This window comes from Callospermophilus lateralis, chromosome 13, assembly GCF_048772815.1.
Source record: "Callospermophilus lateralis isolate mCalLat2 chromosome 13, mCalLat2.hap1, whole genome shotgun sequence".
Classification (NCBI taxonomy): Eukaryota; Metazoa; Chordata; class Mammalia; order Rodentia; family Sciuridae; genus Callospermophilus; species Callospermophilus lateralis.
This window is the reverse complement of record NC_135317.1, coordinates 72,830,024-72,838,726: the sequence shown is the minus strand read 5'-3', so window position 1 is coordinate 72,838,726 and position 8,703 is coordinate 72,830,024.

The window sequence follows — 8,703 nt, the reverse complement described above, 5'->3', positions numbered from 1 at the left end:
AACCTCTCACTTTTCCTCCTTTTCAAATATCCTTCAGAGTCACACACCTCCAGCAAGGATCCCTTTGAAATTCATTTTGGTTTTTCTCAGCCACCAAGGCTGCAGGAGACCATGGTTGGGAGGAGCAGAAGGGAGACAAGACACACAGGAGCAAAAGACTTGAAGCCTCCTGGCACTGCAGAAAAATGCTATGCATGAGAGAATGAGCCTGAAGCAGGAGATTCTTTGAAAACCTCACAAAATCACCTCAGGCCTGATCTGTTTCCTTTCCCAGCTTGAGCTGCTGTTTCCTAAAGTGGTTTCACTTTCCTCCTTCTCCAAGAGGCGGCAGCAGAAAGGAGGGAGAGGAAAGGCAGAGGCCACCCGTTCATCTCAATGGCTGCCTCAGCCATACTCTGACAGCCGAGCTGATGGGAAAATTGCTCCTAATTAAATCACTTCATAAAAAAGACACCATTTTCCATCTGAATGCACTCTGCAGTTCTCACGGTGGGTAATTTGTTGTTTTTAATAAGCTGGAGAGATTGAATTCCAAGGTTGTAGCCGCTGACAGTCCACAAAAGCAGGGACCGGATTTTGGCAATGCCCTTGCTCTGTGGAGAGTTCTGAGGAAAGCTGACAAATGACAGTTCCTTGTGATAATCCTGTTTGCTGGAGACCTGGGGGCTGAGATTGGTCCTTCTTAATCTGTAGGTTTAGGATGATTCTGGGCCAACATGATCAAAACAGAAAAGAAATCCAGAAAAAGCCTTTTCTTAACTGAAAAATAGATAGGACAAGACTTTCCTTTTGCAGATCCCTCTGGGATGGGGCAAGAGGGTGCCCCATCAGCTGCATTTGAACAGAAGCATGTTCATCTCTCATCTTCATCCAGCTCGGATTTTAGGGCAACTGGAGATGCAAGGCTGATGGTTTGAGGCTGTGGGCTATGAAGTTTGACCAAGTTCATTCAGTTCAGTTCTGAAGGCATCCTGACTGTGTGAGCCTGGAGAGCATAGTAACCCCTCTCAGTCTCTTTTTCCTAGTCTATCAAGAAAGAATAATACCTACTTCTTGGGAGGTGGTGGCAAAGAGTAAAGATTATCATATTTGTGCAGTGTCTGGCAATAGAAACTACTCATTAAATGGCAGAGGGAGAGGGGTTTCCCCACTTTACCAGTGAAAAATTGGAGGATTAGTGATAAAGGAACTTGGCCAAGATCATAAAACCAGTGGGTCTGGGTTCTGCATGGCTCAAAATCCAGGCACTGCGGCTGCACGTTGGTGGTACAGAGACAGCACTTAAGTACATACAGTTTTATTGGCTTTGAGCTGAGAACTATTTCTGACATACTTGTGCAGGGCAGGCCAATCACGCAGCACACAAGATTCTACTCCTTGCAATATATCCTGGCCCAAACAATACCAATCCCATTTGGATCTTGGGCCAGTTTACTGAAGGATTCTATTGCTGAGAACTCCTGAGCCTATTTTTCTTGAATTCTGGAACATTTGATCTTTGGGCGTTTTTTTGTAGCCACAGTCTGTTCCTTCAGTTTTTTTTTTTTTTTTTTTTTCCTTTAGCAACTAAGGAAAGAGAGGGGGAAAAAGAGATTTCTCCCTTAATTTCCTGAGACCTTAAAGAATATTGGTGGTCCTGGCTCCCTGCCCTCTGATTTCTACTTCTCTCCCCAGTTTCCATTTTAGTTTGACCTCAGTGGAAAATTCCACTGTGGTCTTCTATGGACAAATGCAGACTCTTTTAATTATATTGAATCTACAGAGATCCATTTTATAGTCCTAATAGGGTCAGCCCCTGGTTCCTGTGACCGCTGGATGATCCATTCTGCGGGTATAGGGGTCCCTCAGGGAAGCTAATTGACAGCGGCCATCATCTGTCATGAATCATTTCTATTGTGCTGGAAAAAAGGAATTTATGACTTTGATCAATAATTCCCCTTAGGGCTCAGCATCCTCTGGCTCCCTTTCTTTTTGGCACTCTGAAGCAGCAACAGGGTTGTTTTTTTGTTTTGTTTTGTTTTTCTATTAGAAATAGATTCCTCCTTGGTACAGTTTCTCTGACGGCCTTCATTGAAAGAAACCAGAAACCGTTATAATTTGGGTTGTGTTCAGTTCTTTCTCCCTCACTTAGATTTCCTTTCTCTCTGCTTCCTGCCTCTTTTCTTTCCTCCCTTTTTCCATCCTGTTCATTCTCTTCATCACTTCTCTTGCTTTCCTACTCTCTCTCTCTCTCTCTTTTCCTCTACTTCACTATATATATATATATATATATATATATATATATATATATTTTTTTTTTTTTTTTTTTTTTAACCAGGGATAGAACCCAGGGGCACTTAACCACTGAACCACATCCCCAGCTTCCCCCCACCCCCACCCCCGCCACCTTTTTTTCTTCTTTCTTTGATAAACAAAAAGCAATACATAACAGAGTTTATTTATTGTGATTAGTAACTATTCATGAGTAAGAATCACAGGCCCTTTGGGGGGCATACTGACCTAGATGTATATAGATACCTAGATACGGAGCTATACATATTTATTTATTTATTTATGGGTTAGAATTGCTTGTATTTTATCCAAGATTTCCCCTATAGATTCCTGAGGGATGGATATTGGCCTCTGATTGTTTCTTCTCTTGTATGTTATCATCGTCAGACTTTGTCTGGAAAGGTAATGCAAGTCTCATAAAATGTTTAAAAGTGTACACGTCTTCCTGAAAACCATTTAGGTCTGCAGCATTTCTTCTTTCTTTCTTTGAAAAATTTGGATGTATTCATGTTTCTTTGTGGGCAATTTTGTTAAAATTAATTTGATTTATGCAATAAATTGAAGACATTCAGTTCTTCTATTTCTTGTGCAATCAGAGTTGGTACCCCCAGCTTTTAAGGAGCTCCTTCCATCTGTCTTGTGAATTTTGTTCGCATAAAGTGGCTCATAGCATTTCTTTACTATTCTGTAATGTCATAGGCTTAGTACTGATATTTTCGCTTTAATTTCCTATGTTTGTGACGTATTCTTTCTGTTTTTCTTGTCCACAGCCCTTTTTTATATTTTATTTGGAGACAGGGTCTTGCTGATTTGCTTAGGGCCTCACTAAGCTGCAGAAACTGGCTTTGAACTCATGATACTCCTGTCTCAGCCTCCCAAGCCATGGCATGTGCCACCACACCCAGCTCACCATTCTTCTTAATTCAAAGACTATCAATTAGGCATTCAATCAATCGTGATAGGTAACTGAGTATCCAAGAATGAAATGGTTCTCAAGGGACTCCGAGTTTATAACCAAATTAAAAACTTTCCTATATTGTTTTCTTTATTCCAATTTATATGAAAGCCTAAAAAAATTAGATATTACTTAGGGTCATTAAATATTTTCTTATGAAAACTCAAAAATTCTTTGAGAATTCTGGCTTCATTAGTCATTCACACATTAGTATGAACTAATTCAATAAGATTTCTTTCTATATATTTAGTTAGGAAACTGCTTTGGGGTTGTGGCTCAGTGGTAGAGTGCTCGCCTAGCATGTTCGAGGCCCTGGGTTCGATCCTCAGCCCCACATAAAAATAAATATGTAAAGGTATTGTGTCCAACTACAACTAAAATAATTTTTTTTTTAAAAAAAAGAAACTGCTTTGTAAAAATATGAATTCTGATTGGGGAAGGAGAAATAGGAAATTATAGGTTACAAAACATCATTTGGAGATTTGAAAGCCTCAGAGAAGCCCTCACAAAAGCATAAGAACAATGCTCATCATGAGAGATTCTTTTCACCCAAAGCTCATCAGATGCCTCTGTGACCTATCGTTTTCATTTAAAACAAGATTGTATCAGAGAATTTGGAGGCTTTATCATTTTTATTTCTCCAACCACAAAAATCTCTGATCTTACTCTCAGCTGCAAAATGTGGAATGTTTTACTGAATGTCTTCCTCACTAGATAGTGAGTCTATGAGATCAGTGGGCTATCTGTCTTGTTGATAATTTTGTCTTCGTTGCCTGGAACGATGCCTAATCCATACATAATAGTGCTGAATAGATATTTGATGAATGAATGAATCCATGAAGAGTCAGATACAAACTGCTACAGGAGCACAAAGGAAGGCGGAAATTAATCAGGTGGAAGGTTTGGCTTGGAAAAAGCTTCACTAAGAAGAGTTTTTCGGGAAGAGCTAGTGAACTATTTGCCTGGAGCTCAAAGACAACAGAGGAAGAAAATACCTTTGCTGAGAACCAATAGGAAACCTACCCAGTTGAAGCAATAACACTTCAAAAGAAGGAACAGTCTGACAATGAACTCTTCCTTGAACACAATGGAAAGTGTAGCGGGGTGCGCACCTGATGAACTGGTGGGTTGATTCCACTTCCCTTCTGAGCAGTGTAGGAACCCAGGAAAGCAGAGGTAACTTTAGGTTGAGAAGAGGTTCCCAAAGGAATTAACCAACTGTGGTCCTAGAGCCACAAGGCAGAGCCTCCCTCGAGGCCTCTGTGGACCATTGGAATTCTCCAATCCAGGACTCTTCTCCAAATGGGTTTTATAGGGTCATGTCTTTCCAAAGTGAGCAACAGGGTGATCATGCAGTCTCTTTTCAGGGAAGTCTGCCCAACACCCCAGGCGGCATGGGTGTGAGGATGGATTAGCCCCCAAACAGGGAGAAAAAGCAAAAGTCCCTTGGTGAGCCCATTTGGCCGAGGTTCCATGGTTACCACACATGACTGGCTGCATAAGCTAACCTAGTTTTCAGTTCCCCTACTGCTGGCAGGTGTGGTTAACTCAACAGTCCTGCATCCTCTGCTGCACATCACTCCCTTCCCCAACCTGAACCTAGGGTTGATTCCTTCCTGGTGTCCTTCCTATTTTCTTTGTCTCAGAAATAACGAGGAGTCATGAGCCTGCCATACATCACCCTAGCAGCAGAAAGTGGCGGTTTCTGATTAGTGGGATCCACAGGAGTAGCAAGAGGACCGCGACAATACTGGCTGCTCTGCTTGGCAGCCCTGTCATCCCTCAGAGACTGGCGTTCTGTCTGTGTCAACAAGAATCCGTCTGGGTATTATTCATGTAGCCGGACATAATGAATTCAGCTGTTTGCTAGTGCAGCAAATGGTTTTTTTTTTTTTTTCCAGTGATATTAGGATCAAGCTGAGTAATAGGATGTGTCCATACCCAAGTAATGTCCATTTATTAGCTTCAGTGGGAACACACTCATTAAGAAAATCACATTTCATGTGGCTCTGGAGCCGAGAGAACTGCTTGTTAAAAATTTCCACTCAAGCAACCTCGAGCTAAGGATTTGTATTCCAAAGAGCTGGACCTATTTTACCAAAAGCATATACTTGAGAAGTAGAAAAAAAAAATCCCACAAGCTCAATGAGCTCAAATGACTCTGCCTTATATAAAATCCCTGTGGGGAAGTTAACCTTAGTGGAGGAGAAAAGCTATAGGTCTACAGAGAGGGCAACCCAGGGGAAATGGCTGACACATGCTGTCTTTCAACATAATGTCAATTGGCTTTTTAAAATGGTAACATGAGGTTGACTTTAATTGCCTGTGAGGTTACACTGGGGACAAGAATAGGCTTCTAAGTCATCAAGAGGAACACCGACCTACTTGATTCCAGGGACTGGGGGCAGGTTCCTATAGTCCTCAGAATCTTCTCAGCAGCTCAACTATGACTAAAATATCACCATTTTAGATTCATTTCTTGGCTCGAGATGTGCTTCTTTCCAATGAAAGATACCACTAGGATGTGCCACACACATCAAGACTTTTGACTTTGTACCCACAATTTTATATTGTGGACCTGCCCAGCATTCTCCACAATGGATGATTTGAAATTCTTCCCTGTGAATGAGGTTTGATGGAAGGGAGAGTGAAAATTGGAAGGCTCTGGGATCTAGTGGAGGGGAAAGATAGGGAGTGAGACAGAGTTTCAGAAAGGTAAGAATAAGCGGGGCAAACCCGTCTCTTCCTTTTGCAGCATAGAGGTCCCAGGGTAGTCCTGAATGAGAGGCTGCTGAACAACTCTCTGTTCTTCCACGAGTCTGTCAAGCATGTCTCCCACAGAAAGAGGCCCCCTTGGCACTAACATGGCATTAGTAGCAGTCACTATTTTGTGACCTGGTGAAACTAACTGTCCATGTTCCCTGGCAGACAGGTAATGCTTTTAGTTCAGACCACCAGGTCAGAAGACTCCAGGGTCTCTTGCTAGGTGAGCACCTCTTTCAACCCATCTCCAGGGCTCCTAGTTCCCCTTCCATTGCAGATTCTCCTCCAGGCATCAGCTTGCATTTTTTGCCCTTCTCAGATGTTGCTCCCACCTACTCAACTTCTGGGGTCTCCTTTTTCTATAATTTCTGAGTGGGTTACCAGCTCATCAGCTGCGCTCATTCTTCCTTGCTTTTCTAAAAAACAAGCACAGACCTCCCCAGACCCCTACCCCCAGTTTTTAATCACTTGCCACCAGGGGAAATCAGCCAGGATGTTATAATAATGGGGTGAATACAACGTTTCCAGAATTTTGCTCCGTCCTTCTGGTCACTGGCCCTCTGTTATGGTTTGTATGTGAGGTGTCCCCCTGGAAGCTCACATGTGAGACCATGTAAGACAGTTTGCAGGACAAATGATTGGGTTATAGCCTTAGCCTAATCAGGGAGTTAATCCCTGATGGTATTAACTGAAGTGATAGGGTGTGGCTGGAGGGACTGGGGAATAGGGGCGTGGCTTTGGGTATATATTTTTATCTGGAGAGTGGAGTTTCTCTGCCTCCTGGTGTGAGCTGCTTTCCTCTGCCACAGTCTCCCTCCATGAGGTTCAGCCTCACCTTAAGCCCTGGGGAATGGACCTGGCCTTTTATGGACTAAGACCTCTAAGACCATGAGCCCTAGAGTAAACTTTTCCTCCTTACAGTTGTTCTGTTCAGATCCTTCAGTCACAGCAGCAAAAGAGCTGACTCAAACACCTCACCAGAGGCAAAGCAGGTGCCAGTGACCCGCTCTTGGACTTCCCAGAGCCATGAGTGTGCTACAGTTTGAGTCTGGAAGGTCCCCTGAAGGCCCATGTGCTCAAGGCTTAATCCCCAGCTTGGTGCATTTGGGAGGTGTGGAACCTTTAAGAGGCGGGGCCTAGTGGGAGGTTTTATGTCAGGGAAGAGGGAGACCTTGAAGGGGATATTGTAACCCAGATACTCTTCTTCTTCTTTCTTTGCTTCTTAGTCTCTCTGAGGTAAGTAGCTTACTCTACCACATACTCCCCACCCTGATGTTCTGCCTTATGATAATCCCAAATGGAATGGGTCCGCCCTACCATGGACTGGCCATTAACAGAAGTAAACATTGCCTTTTTTTGTACTAAGGATTGAATCCAGGGGTGCTCAATCACTGAGGCACATCCCCAGCCACCCCCTGCCTTTTATTTATTTTGAGACATTTGCTAAGTTTCTTAGGGCCTCAGTGAGACTGGCTTTGAACTTTCAATCCTCCTGTCTCAGCCTCTCGAGCCACTGGGATTACAGGCATGTGCCACCAGGCCTGGCAATATCTCCTCTTTTAAAACTGATTATTTCGGTATTTTGTTACAGTGAGGGAAAGTTGACTAACACAACCTCTTTCCTTTATTTCCAATTACCCAGTCTCAGGGATTCTGTTGTAGCAATAGAAATTAGAATAAGGCACTTCTCAAATGGCAGATGATTGCTGTCCTGATTAAAACTCTACTGTGTATACCCCTTTTCCCCAGTATACAACTCAAGCTTCTTACAATGGCCTGTGAGGTAGACCCACAAAGTGTCTCTGCCTAACTCCCCAACCTTTTCTCTGGTGAAACTGCCCACCTACCTTGTCCCATTTTCCCCTTTGCCATTTCTTAGGCCAGAACATTTCTTCATACCTCTGTGCCTTATTTGTGGTATGCTCTCTGCAACACAGAGCATATTGTCACCTTTATCAAAAGATGGCCAGTAACTCAGGACAATTCCAATACTATTTTGTTGGACTGGCATGATGAAGATAGGCTCACTCTTTATTTCTAATATAATAGAAATATATTTTATCACATCTAATATGGTTTAACTAGATAAGGAAGCAACTCTCTGGAGTCAGCATTCTCAACTTCAACTGCTAACTTATTACTTAACCCTTAGTTTCTTTATTTTAAATGTGGGCATAATAAGAATACCTACTTTATAAGTTTATTGTTAGAAATAAAGGCATTAACAGAGAGGTCTTATGTCTTCAAACAATGCTAGTGGACAGCAAGTGCTTACTAAATGTTGGCTTTTGGTGTCAACATTACTAATAATATTTATAGAATTTCATTTTCCCTATTAAGTCATCAGAAGGATTTTGACCCCATAACTGTTGCAGAGATGATCATGTGATTCAGCAGCCATGCCCACATTCTGATTGGTGATAGAAACTGACTGACCGGAGCATTCACCAAAGGAAGGCATACAACCCATTTCTCCCACCCACCCTGCTCTATATTTTGTAAAGTGAATCCATGACCTGATAGATATGGTTTTGTGTCAAGTACTTTGCTCCTATTTAGTCTTAAGGCCAGGATTTAGCCAGAATTCCAGGGTACCCCAAATCACTGCATGATCCCACCTCTGTAGGTAATAGTCTAGAAATGCTCTTCTGTTCCCATGATTTCATAGGATCCCTAAGGTGACCCCCTAAGGCTTTGGACAGACACTATCACAT